Source organism: Musca autumnalis, unplaced genomic scaffold (assembly GCF_047663935.1).
Source record: "Musca autumnalis isolate F117 unplaced genomic scaffold, ASM4766393v1 scaffold_6, whole genome shotgun sequence".
Lineage (NCBI taxonomy): Eukaryota > Metazoa > Arthropoda > Insecta > Diptera > Muscidae > Musca > Musca autumnalis.
Window position 1 is genome coordinate 4,271,959 of NW_027412199.1, and position 13,459 is coordinate 4,285,417.

At 36.7% G+C, this 13,459-nt stretch overlaps 1 protein-coding gene and 1 long non-coding RNA gene across 7 annotated transcripts in view; both read left to right on the top strand.

The window, feature by feature from the left end:
- The window catches only part of Ca-alpha1D (Ca[2+]-channel protein alpha[[1]] subunit D), a 1,669,376-nt gene that overhangs the window by 1,103,048 nt on the left and 552,869 nt on the right, over positions 1 to 13,459 (top strand). The gene's annotated exons all lie outside the window — the stretch shown is intronic.
- On the top strand, positions 4,281 to 12,977 carry LOC141388122 (uncharacterized). Its single transcript, XR_012408732.1, has 2 exons — positions 4,281 to 9,255; positions 9,447 to 12,977. It is a non-coding gene; the product is annotated as an uncharacterized lncRNA (long non-coding RNA).

Sequence of the window (13,459 nt, forward strand, 5' to 3'; positions counted from 1 at the left end):
CAACTTAAAAATTATCTCTCCATTATCCATTATCTATTCATTTGTACTCACTCCGAGGTACAAATTCGACATATTCCAAGGAAGCATTTGCCATAGTGTTGCACCAAAGTACAAATTCAAGTTTTCAACGAGGATTTCCTATGCTTTTGTACTCATTCCGAGGTACAAATTCGAAATTCTATTCCAAAATACTATCACTTCATCCAATGCGTCGTAAGCACTATTGTATTTTCCTCCCTACAAAGCACAAACTTCCTTTCCAGATACCTATATACGCAATATTCCGAAGCAGAGCTGTCAATCGATGATGCGATAGATTCCCTCACACTGGAATCGCCATGGCAGAATATATTTCCATTAAATTAATTAGTTTTAAGTTTTAAGTTTTTTTTAAGTTTTACTTTCATAACTTATAGTTCAAATTTAATATTTCTTTAGATCATAACTAATTTATTTACTATTTAAGAATTCAACTAATTTTACGACGAGCTGTAAGCGGAAGAGAGTGTACATTGTACCTAGTAGTGTTTGTATTGCAGTAGTACTGCAATGGGACCCGGGATGTTTACGTCACATTCTGCACGCCTGGTAACTCTAATAAAGGTTTCTAATTTTCGTTGAGAGATATTCTCTTTGAGCTAAATAGTGTACTTTGTGTGCTCTCTCCGCATATTGTCCTTTCGTTTTCCTTTCAATAAAACACTTGTCCATTAAGCATCAACCAGTACTGTTGTCCTTGGTAAGCGGTCGTTCCCCTTCAATGAATTCAATAAAGAACCATAACTGTTCTTATTTCTAATACATCGCATTTTTTTCCTTTTTTCCATTTCTTTATTCCCTGTGGATGACGCCATATACGGCCATTGCAGCTAGACAATTATTAATTCCACGCTGGATGGTTTTCAAACCCGAAACTGTTTCACGAGGTAAAAGGGGAATATCAAACAAGGTTTTGATATATGTAGCTGTTTAACACGATACGCTTATTGACATACGCATCCGACAAAGCTTTCCACGCTAAAGGGAAACTACAGTTAGTGAGTGGAAATCTCGAAACGACTTCGCGAGCCTCACCAACGTCTGACAGACGCGAATTTTCAACAAATATGGTGGTGAAAATATCCTTAAACGTGGACCAAGACATGAAGTCTCTACTAAATCCTTCGATATCGAGGGGTGGCAACAAAAAGCTATGAGTACCGGCTGGGTCACTAGGGTAATTGCTAGTATTGCAAGAAGTTTCAGGTGGAGCAGGTACGGAGGGAGAAGCAGACTTCACGGGAACCCACGAGACAGGTTGGTCTAATGATAAATTGGGTGGAGTTGCTACTTCGGGAAAATTCAACGAATTTGTAGGAGATGGTTAGATTTCAAATTGTGCAAGCATGTTGGGGGGTAAAGCCGAAGCTAAAGGTTTACTCGAAAGCAAACTTGGAGATTGCGCTTCTTTTGAAACGTTCAACAATTCATTTGGTGGAGGTGGTGATATTGAAGAAGCTATAGCAGATGATGGAGAATTTGTGTCTGAAGATTTAAGGCGTTCAAGTTGCCTGTCAATTGTAGACAAGCACCGGATATTGGCCATGTAGGATGTACCATATTTGCCCTCAACGACATCAAAGACATCATCCTGTGCAGTCTCGGATGTCGTGAGGTAGTTTTGGAACTCGTCATAAGTGCTTTTGACTTTAGACCACAATTTTTTAAACTTAGAACTGTGGATTTCGGAATGTCGGCGTAAAGCGAAACGCCGCAAAGCGAGGCAATACATTTCACACAAATCCATATTAACAGTGCGAGATCGGTTCCGACTTATTGCAAAAATAAGGTTTGAATTCACAGTGGAAGTAAAAATATGGCCTTTTCGTCCTCAATATTATGACCTGATTCCTACTCTGAATTCAGCAAATTGACAATATCACTTTCATTCAAATTTTCAAACCCGTTATTCACGGCTGTACCTAATATGTTCTGGTAAATTTAAGAGACAGAATCAATATCGATTTCTGTTTAGTGTTGTTGATTGTACCTCGTTCCAAAACGAACTATGATTTTTGTATAATTTGATTGTATAATTTTTCCACACCTCTTTCATTGAAGATTTGTCATCACTTTTGTTTATAATTTTCTGTAAAGTTCTTCGTAAGTATTATGCTTTAAAGGAGTCATTACAACCTTGAACCATAGTTTGAATAAGAAATGTAGTCTTTTTCGGAAGATACTCAACTTGTATGAGCTGGCATATTTCGGATAAGTTAGCAGGATGTCCTTGGGCTGGATTCTTCTCCTATGAAATTTTGAAATTAAAAATATTTCCTTTATAATTTTTTTTCATTAGACAGTTTTTTTCCTTTATAAAAATTTTTATTTCACATTTTCATAGAAATAGAATTGAGCCCCTTGAGCATTGTCCATGAGGAGTTATTCCTTGTGACTTAGATTTTTAAATTTTTTCTGCAAATAGGCATTCACTTCTGGGCAAAAATAATTTTTGAACCAATCCTCAAAAAGATATTTAGTCATCCAAGCCTTCTTGTTAGACTTCCATAGAAAAGGTAACTGATTTTTTTCCAATCCTTTAAAAGATCTCGGGTTTTCGGACATATGAACCAACAATGATTTAAGTTTGAAGTCTCCAGAACCATTACCACCGAGCAGCAATGTGAGTCTTTCGTTGGGCACCTTGGAACCAGATGAAGATTTTTCATCTCTTGAAATAAATGTTTGTTCCGGCATTCGCATCCAGTACAACCCTGTCTCGTCAACATTAAAAACCTGTTACGTATAATCTCTTTCAAAACTTCTGGATAATTTTTTGCTGCGATAGCATTAAATTAACGATTTCTTCTGGCCGTATAACGAGGCACAAATCGCCGTAAAGCGAAGGTGTTCCATAATTTAAATAGCCGTTATAGAGAAATGCCGTAAAAAGTGGGACCGTATAAAGAGGTATGAGTGTACATTATTGTTGGATTCACATCTTTGTTCAAACGATGCTACTCGTTTCAAAAAGATGTCCGAAGCTCTAATAAAACCAGTGTGTGGGGTGACTGATATTTCGATCTTTAAATGCACAAAAATCCCTGAACATCTACAATTGAATTTGCAACGGATGGTTAAAAAAAGGGAAATTCCGTTGACGCACAAATTGCTATAGCTCAAAGGAAATAAGGTATTTCCACAAAAACCTCCAAAATTCTACGAATACCACAAAAAAATAGCGAGGTGTGATGGTATTTGAAATTAAAGTAGGGCGAAATAAGAAAAAATTTAAATAAACTTCCTCAGGGCGAACAAGAACTGCTTTAATTTGGTCAAAATGCAAAAAAAGTCTCAAATATACAAAAAATTTATATGGTGCTACCAAGTGTAGGGTGTATGATAAGGTGAGATAAGCCAAGGGTAGGGTGTAGTTGTCCAAAATCCAGAGACAAATAAGCTATTAATATGAAAACTCTAATGTTTGCACCAGAAAATCAATGCAAATCAACTAATTTGTCTGAAATATAAATTGTTCGGTTGACAAGTTGGTGCAAAGTATGCCAAAAGTAGGTTGTATTTGTCCAAAAATACCGAAACCCCTACGGAGACTCAAATAATTTTCCAAAATGTCTAACAAATATTGCCAAAAACAATATAAAAATGTCGAAAAACACTTGTTTTTCACGTATGTTCTCTGCTAGAAATATGTGCAATAAATGCCTAGTGTAGGGTGAATTTGCCCAAAAATTCCACAAACCCTACTGCCAATTAATTAGATTTCAAAAAATTATCGAAAAATAATTTTCAAAATTCATTATTACAAATTTACAATGTGCTGTTTTACCCCACTGTGCTATTTGTACTATCTTACTGCACTGTGCTGGGACATCAACGGAGATAGCACAAAAGAGAATGAAAACATAAGCAGAGAAATGACCATGCGTAAGCAGCGAAGCTCCCACTCAATTAACGACGTTACAAACGACCAAGCAAGGGAGTGCTGAGGATCAGCAGAATTTTTACAACGTAACTAACCGACGAACTAAAGCGCTCGGCACATACGGTGCGTTGTTCGTTGCGTTAAAACAACAACATGAAAAAAGTGTAAGTGAAGCCAAGTTTTTTGAAAAACAACAATATGGCTGACGCTTTAAGTTAAACATAATTTAACTGTTTTGGGACAACGCGTGTCCCAAATGCAGCGAGAATTTGGATGGTGCGTTTTTATTTTAAATTTGGCTGTGCAAATTTTCAAGTGGGTTTTATGCAAACTTAAGGGGAATAACAACGCCAAATGGTTTTTTTTGGATGGAGAGGATCTTACCCACGAACTAAAACCAAACGACAATGTGCGACTATAGGCGATGTGTGTTTTGTTAAATTTGCCAATGCAAATTTTCAAGAAAAGTTCTTCGTTAGAAAAGAACCTTGGGGAATAACAACAATAACAAATAAATTTCAAATGATCAGCACTCAGATAAGTGTAATGAGGGCTAGATCAGTGCGTGTAATAATCTAACAACAAGAGAGCAAGAGTGATTGTTGTTATTGCAAATATTACAAAATATATTCGAAAAGTTCTCAGTTAGAATGAGAAGAGCCGCAATTCGAATTTTACGAAGTAACAACACCGAATGCTTTGTATGATCAACTCGACGTAGGGTGGTCAGTACAACGACAAAGTATTTGCAAGTTTAGTCACAACTAAGATGTTTGGTAGTGGGGACAGCAAGTGTTAACACCAGAAGAGCTAATATGTGTCGACCAATATGAACTTTTTTAACAACAATAAAAGGCGATTGGAAGGAGTGTGTTAGTTGTTAAGGTGAGAACTAATAAGTTAGAGCAAATCGAACAATAATAACCACAACACGGATTATGATTTTTATGATCAACGCGACTTCGGATGATCAGTACAACAACCATTTAAACAAAATTTGTGTGTGGACTGTATGGTAGTCGAAATTGTGCAATGAATTTAATTCACACACGTAGGGTAATTGAAATTGGACCACAATTCTTACTGCTCAAACGAAAAATACTAACACTTTTTTAGAAATCTGAGTTTACGTACCTGGTGTTAGTATGGTGATTTTTTTGTTGTTTAGAGATGATGGAAATTTATCCAATATTTTCCTGTGCTAAGACAACAACAAAGGCTTCAAATCTCGTTGTATTATAATACAAGAGGGGGGGAAGGCAACTGGACCAGCGACAACAAAAAGGCTGGCTTCTATTCGGCTCGATGCGACCAAATGTTTAAGTGAAGGAGGGGAAATCCACGGGTTTTTTCGATAACGATAGCTCAGGATACCGTTTGATGAGCAGTGGAGATGAAAATAATAAAATAAAACAACAAGCAGTATCAGTTTTTAATATTAAAGATATGTTGGTTTATTGGTGATGTTTATTTCTTTTCTCATACAACAAAGATTACCTTGTAATCTGGGGTGGCGACAGAGGCATGTTAGTTACAACGAAGATTTCCAATTGTAATCTGTGGTGGCGACAGAGGCCGGTAAGTTTTAACGCGGGACGGTTGATTAATCGCCACATGTTAACTCTTCAAAGGTTGATCGGCCAGTGAACGCAGAGGTTCTTGCAATCGCAGAGGATTGCAGCGATCGCAGAAGATCTGAGTCGATTTTTACTTACGAATTTTACTACAATTACATATTCCAATGAGAGAAAACTCAACAACCACCGCTCCTTGGCATCTGCGCTCTACGGTGTCCGCAGGGGGAACGTGCAGAGGCGATGCCTGATGACGTCAATCAGCATCCGAGATCGACTGAGCTCGGGAAGTTGAGTTGGAACGTATCAAACTTATACATTTACACTGCCACGGCAAAGCATCTGTGCAAATTTCATAAAATCGGTTTAGTTGTTTTGGAGATATAACATATTTAAAAAAAGTAGGCATATCGGGTGTTTAGGCCTCAAAGAAGTACCTAGATTCCAGATTAATTCGTAAATTTTGAAACCGATACAATCGTTATTATTGCAAATGTATCGTTTTGTTTAAATATTCAACAAAATATTGAGCCCATTTTCACAGGGGACATATCTGTACATACCCTAAAAATTTAAAAACTTCTTCAGTAGTAACATATTAAAAAGTGGGCATGGGCAAACTTTCTTTCCACAGAAACCCATGTTGGGTTACGACATACATTTAAAAAAGAAGTTATCCAAATCGGTTCAGCCGTTCTCAACTGATGCATTTTTAAAAAATAGGCTATGGGAAGTACCCAGCCCCTTCCGAAATTCACCAAAATATGTAGCCTTATTTCACCGGGGGCCATCCCTGTATATTCCCTGACAATTTCAGGAAAATCGGTAGTAGCAGTTTTTGTAAAAAAATTAAAAATTGAAAAAAGTGGGCGCCAAAGTAGTCGTGGTTAAATTTTCTTTGCATAGTTGGGTTATGGCGAACATTTCAAAAAAAGAATTGTCCAAATTGGTCCAGCCGTTCTCAACTGATGAAATTATCAACGAACAACATTTAATTTTTATTTATAAAGATTAGTGATGCGTCTCTCTCCATATATGAGATCAAAGCTGTTCCCTGAAAATGAGGAAATAATATGCAAATGTCATCAGTCCGCTAATTTTCGATTTTTGAAACTCGTTAATAAACAACGAGGCAAGTAAAAGGGCCAATACCATTCCCTGGGGAACACCATATTTTGCTGACCCTATTCCACAACGCTGATCCAAAACTTTTCCAACCGGTTTAATATTGTGCAAAAATCTCTTAGTAAGCGAAAGTGCACTACCGCGGACACCATAATATTCGAGTTTTTTCTACCAACAAATTATGATCTACCATATCATGTGCTTTCGAGAGATCATAAAAAGCTGCTGCAGTTGTATTTTCCCCATCCAGCCCTTGTGAAATATAATTTGTACATTCAACACAGCTTCCTCCGTTCCACAACCCTTACGGAATCCATACTGATACTGGTTTAAAATGTTGTTATTTAAGAAATAGTTATGAATCTGTTTGTGCAAAATCCTCTCAAATATGTTATCTACAATTGATAGCACAAAAATTTACCTAAATTTCTCCAAACTACTTGCCTGTCTCTCTTTAGGAATAAAAATTACTTTGTATACTTTGTAATATTTAACAATATAGTTCGAAAGCGATACTAATCGTAATAATAATTATATCATCAGAAGATAAAAATATCATCTGGTATATAACGTCCTAACCGCAACATTTATTGGTTTTCATTTGCCGAATTAATTATCTTCTTTCCTCAAAGGTTGTGTTGTTCAGACATAACTGACAATTAAATCTATTCAATGTTGGAAAGACATTAAAGTTATCAGTGGGGTAGTGTAAAATATGATTTTTAAGTTTTCTACCGATTTTTGCTTTTCAAAATAGTCAGGCTATGCCATTAAGTCGTCGTTTTATATTTTATTAAAACAACTTTAATTTATTAGTGGGAAAAATTGGCGATGTTTACCAGGGGGTGAGACAGGGAAGACTATAGTTTCGGATCTCTCCATAGATCCTCATCAGTGCCCTTGTTTCTTGTTTCTCAACAAGAAACTTTTTATACCCAAGCGTCAATTGATCGCTCAAATATATACACTCTGATCGAGAAATTCTTTGGCACTACCTAAACTCGAGCACTGCTATGCGTTCGTTCAGTCTCAACGAAAGACACATAACTAATTTGTTGGTATAGCTTATGACAACAATAAACCACACTATGACGGTGCCTCCTAGTTTTCTACCTGTTCTAAATATATTTATTTAACGACTCCGCTTTGCAACTGACATTCAAAAAGGGATTACCAAATGAATCAACAATGTTCAATTCACAATCTCTTTTCCTTCCTATGGTTTAATTTAAAAAACGTCATGACTTTTTGTTGGTCTGACTAAACATTGAATTCCTGTGCGCCTTCTCTATAACCTTATTTATTCTTCTTAGTTTCTCTTCAATACATTATCTCCCCTCTTCCTACGTAATTTAAAGAGACGATCTTTGTACATTGTAAGTTTCCGAAGATATTCATTCACCCAAGGGGAAACTAATTTACGTATATTCGTTTTGTAATTAACACTTAAAGTACGCTTAGACTTAAAAATCCACTCGATTTCAAATGTCAATTCCATAGTATATACGTCAAATAAATCGTAGTTCTAAATCTACTGGATTTTATTTGACGTATATTGAATTGGATTGACAGTTTAAATCATAGTAATAGTAATAGAAACAGGCGTTTTACTGTTGATCTGTGTAATACACGATACAATATTTTCAGTGTCAATAGACGGATCGCCAGTATGTTGTAAATTCGGAACTTCATTGTTTAGGAATCTATTGAATGAATTTTGCATAATCACACTTTTGAACTCGTTTTTGCTGTATTTCATTAGATCGTATTTTAAATTGCGTCTCAACAATGATTCAATTATGATCAACTGTATATATGATCGATAGAAGTTGCCCTGCATGACCTTGTTATAAAATTATGACAGTTTTTAAAGTCATAGAACTGTAAGAGGTCATTTTTTCTTGAAACGAATTAGTTTCTAAAACAATAACATTGGTATCACCCACAATAATGCGTGGTTGTTGTTTAGGTGATAGCTCAGAAAGGACGCAGAGAATAGTTGTTGTTTGTAGAGATGAGAAATGGTGATACAAACCCGAGTGTTACCGATAAATAAATGAGGAGAAAATAAAACACAAAGGTTTTTAATTGGTGTAATAATAATAATGGTGTGTAGGTGATTTATTAAGGCGAAAAGTGCTGATGACTATACCTGGTGTGGGTGAGACGCGTTACAATTCGCGAGTAAACCGAGAAGTACTTCCATACTGGTGAAGAGATGACTAATATGTCCTTTGTGTATAAAAACCGAAAGTGAATCTAGGCTGAGGCAATCACTGCTTATTGGAAAGTTCTCACTACGATCCGAACTGAGCGAATTCAGTTCCAGGGAGAAATTGCAGAGAAATTCCACTACCAAGAGAGTACTCTCTACGATCCGCGCTGAGTGAACACAGTCTCAGAGAAGATTTGTAGGGCAATGATTGGAAATATCACCCTACGGTCCGCCGTAACCGAACATAGTTTCTCAGAGGGTTTGTAGAGAACACTTAGGGAAGGGAGTCCTCTCTGCGATCCGAACTAGGCGAACAAAGGCTCCCTGGAGATTTGTAGTGAAAATGCCAATAGAGAGTTTCTAACTTAAACATTAGGCGCCAGCCTTGAAACACATAGGGGTGTTTCAACATAAAATGGGTGAACTTAAAGTAACTGACAACTAGGAATACATGTATGTAAATTCAGTTAGGTGAGCTTTTCCGATTTCAAATTTTCGATTTTTTTTTTTTAATTCTGGACTGTAATAAAGCGATACCCGTTACGAAGCTAATAAAAATGGCGAAGGTGAAAATAAATCTTATGTTAACGAGGAGAAACCGATCGTAAAGACTGAGTGAAACCGATAGGAAATACATCCTGGTGAGGAATAATAAAGTATTCACGATTTTTGGTTGTCTGGTGGTGCAGTCGTTTGAACGTAATTAATTCGAATGATGGGGAGAAGAGGAGATTGGACCAGTTATGATCCATCCGAATACCGTATTTTGTGCAAGAAGTGAACCGAGTATATTTTGGTGAATTCCGTCTAAAAGCATTTTGGGGTATAAATCAGCTCCAATCAATAGTTCTACGGGTCTACTATCAAAAAAGTGTGGATCAGCTAACCGAATGTTTGGTAAATGATGTTTTATACCGGGATCTATTGAGAAAGATGGAATATCATACGATATCCGAGGGAGAATAAATGCTTCTGTTTGAAGTACCAAAGATGAATTGATTCTTGAACAGATTTTCAGAGAACAACTCTTCTGAGTATTAGCTGATACCGTTCCCGTTACTCCTGAAATACGAGCTAGAGCAGAGCAGATAGGCAAATCTAACCGTTTTCTTATGGTGTCTGAGATAAAAGAACCCTCTGATGCAGGATCGATCAGAGCCCGAACTGTATATTCTTTATCATTATGAAGAAGATTCACTATAGCAGTTCCCAGAAGAACACTACGATTCTGTGATGTATGGAAAACTTGTTGATTTGCTATAGTTGGATTGGCACCAGTGGAGGTGGAAGCTATATTGTCATTGCGGTGAAACTACAGAATGACGGGAAGACGAAGGCGTCGAATTTGATGAGGATGGAGTTGAGGGAGGTGGATTAGTAGAACGGTGGAGGAGGGTGTGATGTCTTCCACTACACATATTGCAATTATAAGCGCTAGTACAAGTTTTAATTGTATGACCCCGTGAAAGACAATTCCAACAACTGCCTTGTTTCTTCACCGATGGAGATTTTTGGTCAAAAGACAATTGTTTAAACTTTGGACAAGATCGCAAAGAATAAATTTCCGTAGGACATAGAAGACAAGTCATCGTGGCTGGCGATTTGAATTTTTTATAAACCGAATTGTTGGTGATTGGTGATTTAAATTCTTTGGAAGAAGACTTTTTATTGGGTTCAGGGCCTTTGATATCACGCAAACAGTCAAGAGTCTGAATTCTTTCAGAAATAAATGAATCCAAGTCCTCCCAATAAGGCAAAGCCGATTTGTCTCTAACACTCTGTTCCCATAGAGTGACAGTTATTCGCGGTAAACGCTGAATACAAATGAAGACTATGATAGGATCCCAATGTACTGTGGTGATATCATATACGGTCATAGCAGATAAACTACTATTTATTCCGCGCTGAAGGGTTTTCAATCCCGAACTAGTTTCACGATCGATGTATGGAAGATCAAAAAGAAGCTTCAAATGACTATTGACAATAACCCGTTTATTGTCAAACCAATTTTTGAGAGCTGTCCATGCTAAGACGAAGCTACGGTGAGTGAGTGGGAACTTAGATACAATTTCTTTAGCTTCAATTTGGAGGATTGAAGAATTTTTCCCAATTTGCGATTCATAGTTGACCTACAAGTAATGTAAGTCTGATGACACACCTCGTATTTAGTATCTAACGAATCTATGTCATCCTTTTTAGAATCTACCGCCGACATTAAATAATCGAGGCAACGATAAAATGTTAATTGGACCTTTGACCATAGCTTGTCAATTTCTGTGCTACGAAACTCTAATTCGTACTGATCTAACTGATCATCCCGCATCCTCCAAAATTGAGGTTACTACGAAACAACTTCATCATCCATGTGTCCAATATTCGTCATTCCAACCATACTCCCAGATAGTTCACTTTAGCAACCACCCACGTGATATAGTTCCTGAATTCCATTTACAAATCGGCACATTCCTTGTCGTTTGTAACTCGTACTGGGCTATTCTGATTTTCCATAAACGAGGTCGATTTCCAATTCCTGATGCAAGCAGAACACGGCGTGATGTACTTTGTTGTACACATTCATATGAAGCTGCAATCCGGTTCGAAACACTTACAAAAAGTGTGTTACCATCAGCTAGGTGTTAATTTCGAGTACCTCCACCGACTCCAGATTGGATCAAAGATCGTAACCATTGCAGTTATTATCCACACTCTGATATCCAGTTTGTCGGCTTCATTCAACGTCCGAGAACCTCTCTCATTATTCCTTTCTACCTGCGAATAGCCACATGTACGTCCGTATCCACTCACCAGGGTTTTTCCAAAGTAAGTGTTGCGCCAGTGGAAACGTTGTCCGTTCCAAATATTATTCACGCATTGATTCCATCCAAATGCAAGTTCCATTCTTCCAGTTGGTTGTACTGCTTCCAAAGTACAACTAAAAAATTCTACTCCAGCGAAATATTTTCCATATTTTTATACTATTTCCAGAGTACAAATTCAAGTGTCCGCTTTGAACAAAGTTTTCCTATACGGCTGTACTCTTTCCGAAGTACAAGTTCAAGCTCATATTCCAAATTCTTTTCTATTCATTCAACACTTCGAAAGCACTATTATATTTTCCTTCCTACAAAGCACAAAATGCCTTTCCAGATACCTACATATCCTATATTCCGAAGAAGAGCTGCCAGTCGATGCTGCAAAGGATCCATCCCAGCTGGAATCAACATGGCACAGCATCTTTCCTTGAATTATATAGTTTAAATATAAATCATTTCTAATTAATTTCAAACTTCTGAATTCTAAAAGTTTTACCATATATTGTCAACGGAAGAGAGTGTACAATGCACGTAGTTGTGTTATCTATTGCAGTAGTACTGCAACGGGGGCCGGGATGTTTACGTCAGATTATGTATCCTGGGTATCCCTAATAAAGTTTTCTAACTCCTATTGAGTGATATTCTCTTTGTGCTCAACAACGAACTTTGTATGCTCTCTCTCCGAATACTTTCCTTTCAGTATGGTTATAATAAACATTTGTTACCAAACTATCAACCAATACTGTTGTTAAATTCGGTAAGCGCTGCTATTCAAATATCCAGTTTTGAATAAACTAAATAAAGAACCATTACTGTTCTTTTCCAACCAACTTATACGCTTGTTTTATTTCTTTTCTTCCCATCCTGCCATAACTGCGACCGAGAGGAAAATAGTTCGAAATACCCGGAATATTTTCCTATCCAAAACACAGCAGTAAATCCAGCATTCTTCCCTCCAGCAATACCGACTACCGGCATTTTCAAAGACAAAAATTGCAATAGATTTTGATGCAAATGTAAATTTTAAGATGTTAGCGAATAAAAATCCTCCTCACATAAAAGCTGTCAACATAGGTCCACTTCTGGGCGAAGCCCCACAACCCTACACATCCCTTAAGGTGTAAAATGTCAATAACTGTTTGTTTTCATTTGTATCAATAATGTTCATCGGTCTATTTAGCAGGTCTGTGCCATCAATTTTATTAATAATGTCTCTCAGATCAAGTTCAGGTTGGAACTGCATTACTATTTTTAACGTATATTGGTATTTGCACAACAGCATTCAAAAATGTTGCACTATATAAATAACCAACATTTACAGGTCAAAACTATTAAAAAATGCGAGAGGATTCTTAATTTAACAGAAATCATCATTTGTTATTATTAGTGAGTCCACTTCTTCAAAACACAGTCAACAATGGCGTTCATCGCCGCGTTTACCTTCCACTTTTGAAAATGCAATTAAATGAATTTTCCGAAGTCATTTAAAAAAACTTAAATTTCTCAGAAGACCGCACGTTACCGCAGCTGTTTTATGGCTTTGCGAACAGAGGAGACCCCAATCTTTCAGATCATATATATCTTAAAACGTGAATGTACGGGAATCACTTTTGAAATATCCACGGAAAATAAAAAAAAATATTTTGAAAAGCACTTCTTTCCGCATTTTTTAAGAGTAAACTATTGTAATAGTTTTGTAAAATGTTAAGAAAAATAAATCATGGCTTACTGAATTATCATTTGTCCGCGCTATGCTATTTTTTAATGAATCCAAATTATATTTTTTAGAAAAAAAAATATTATGAAGCAA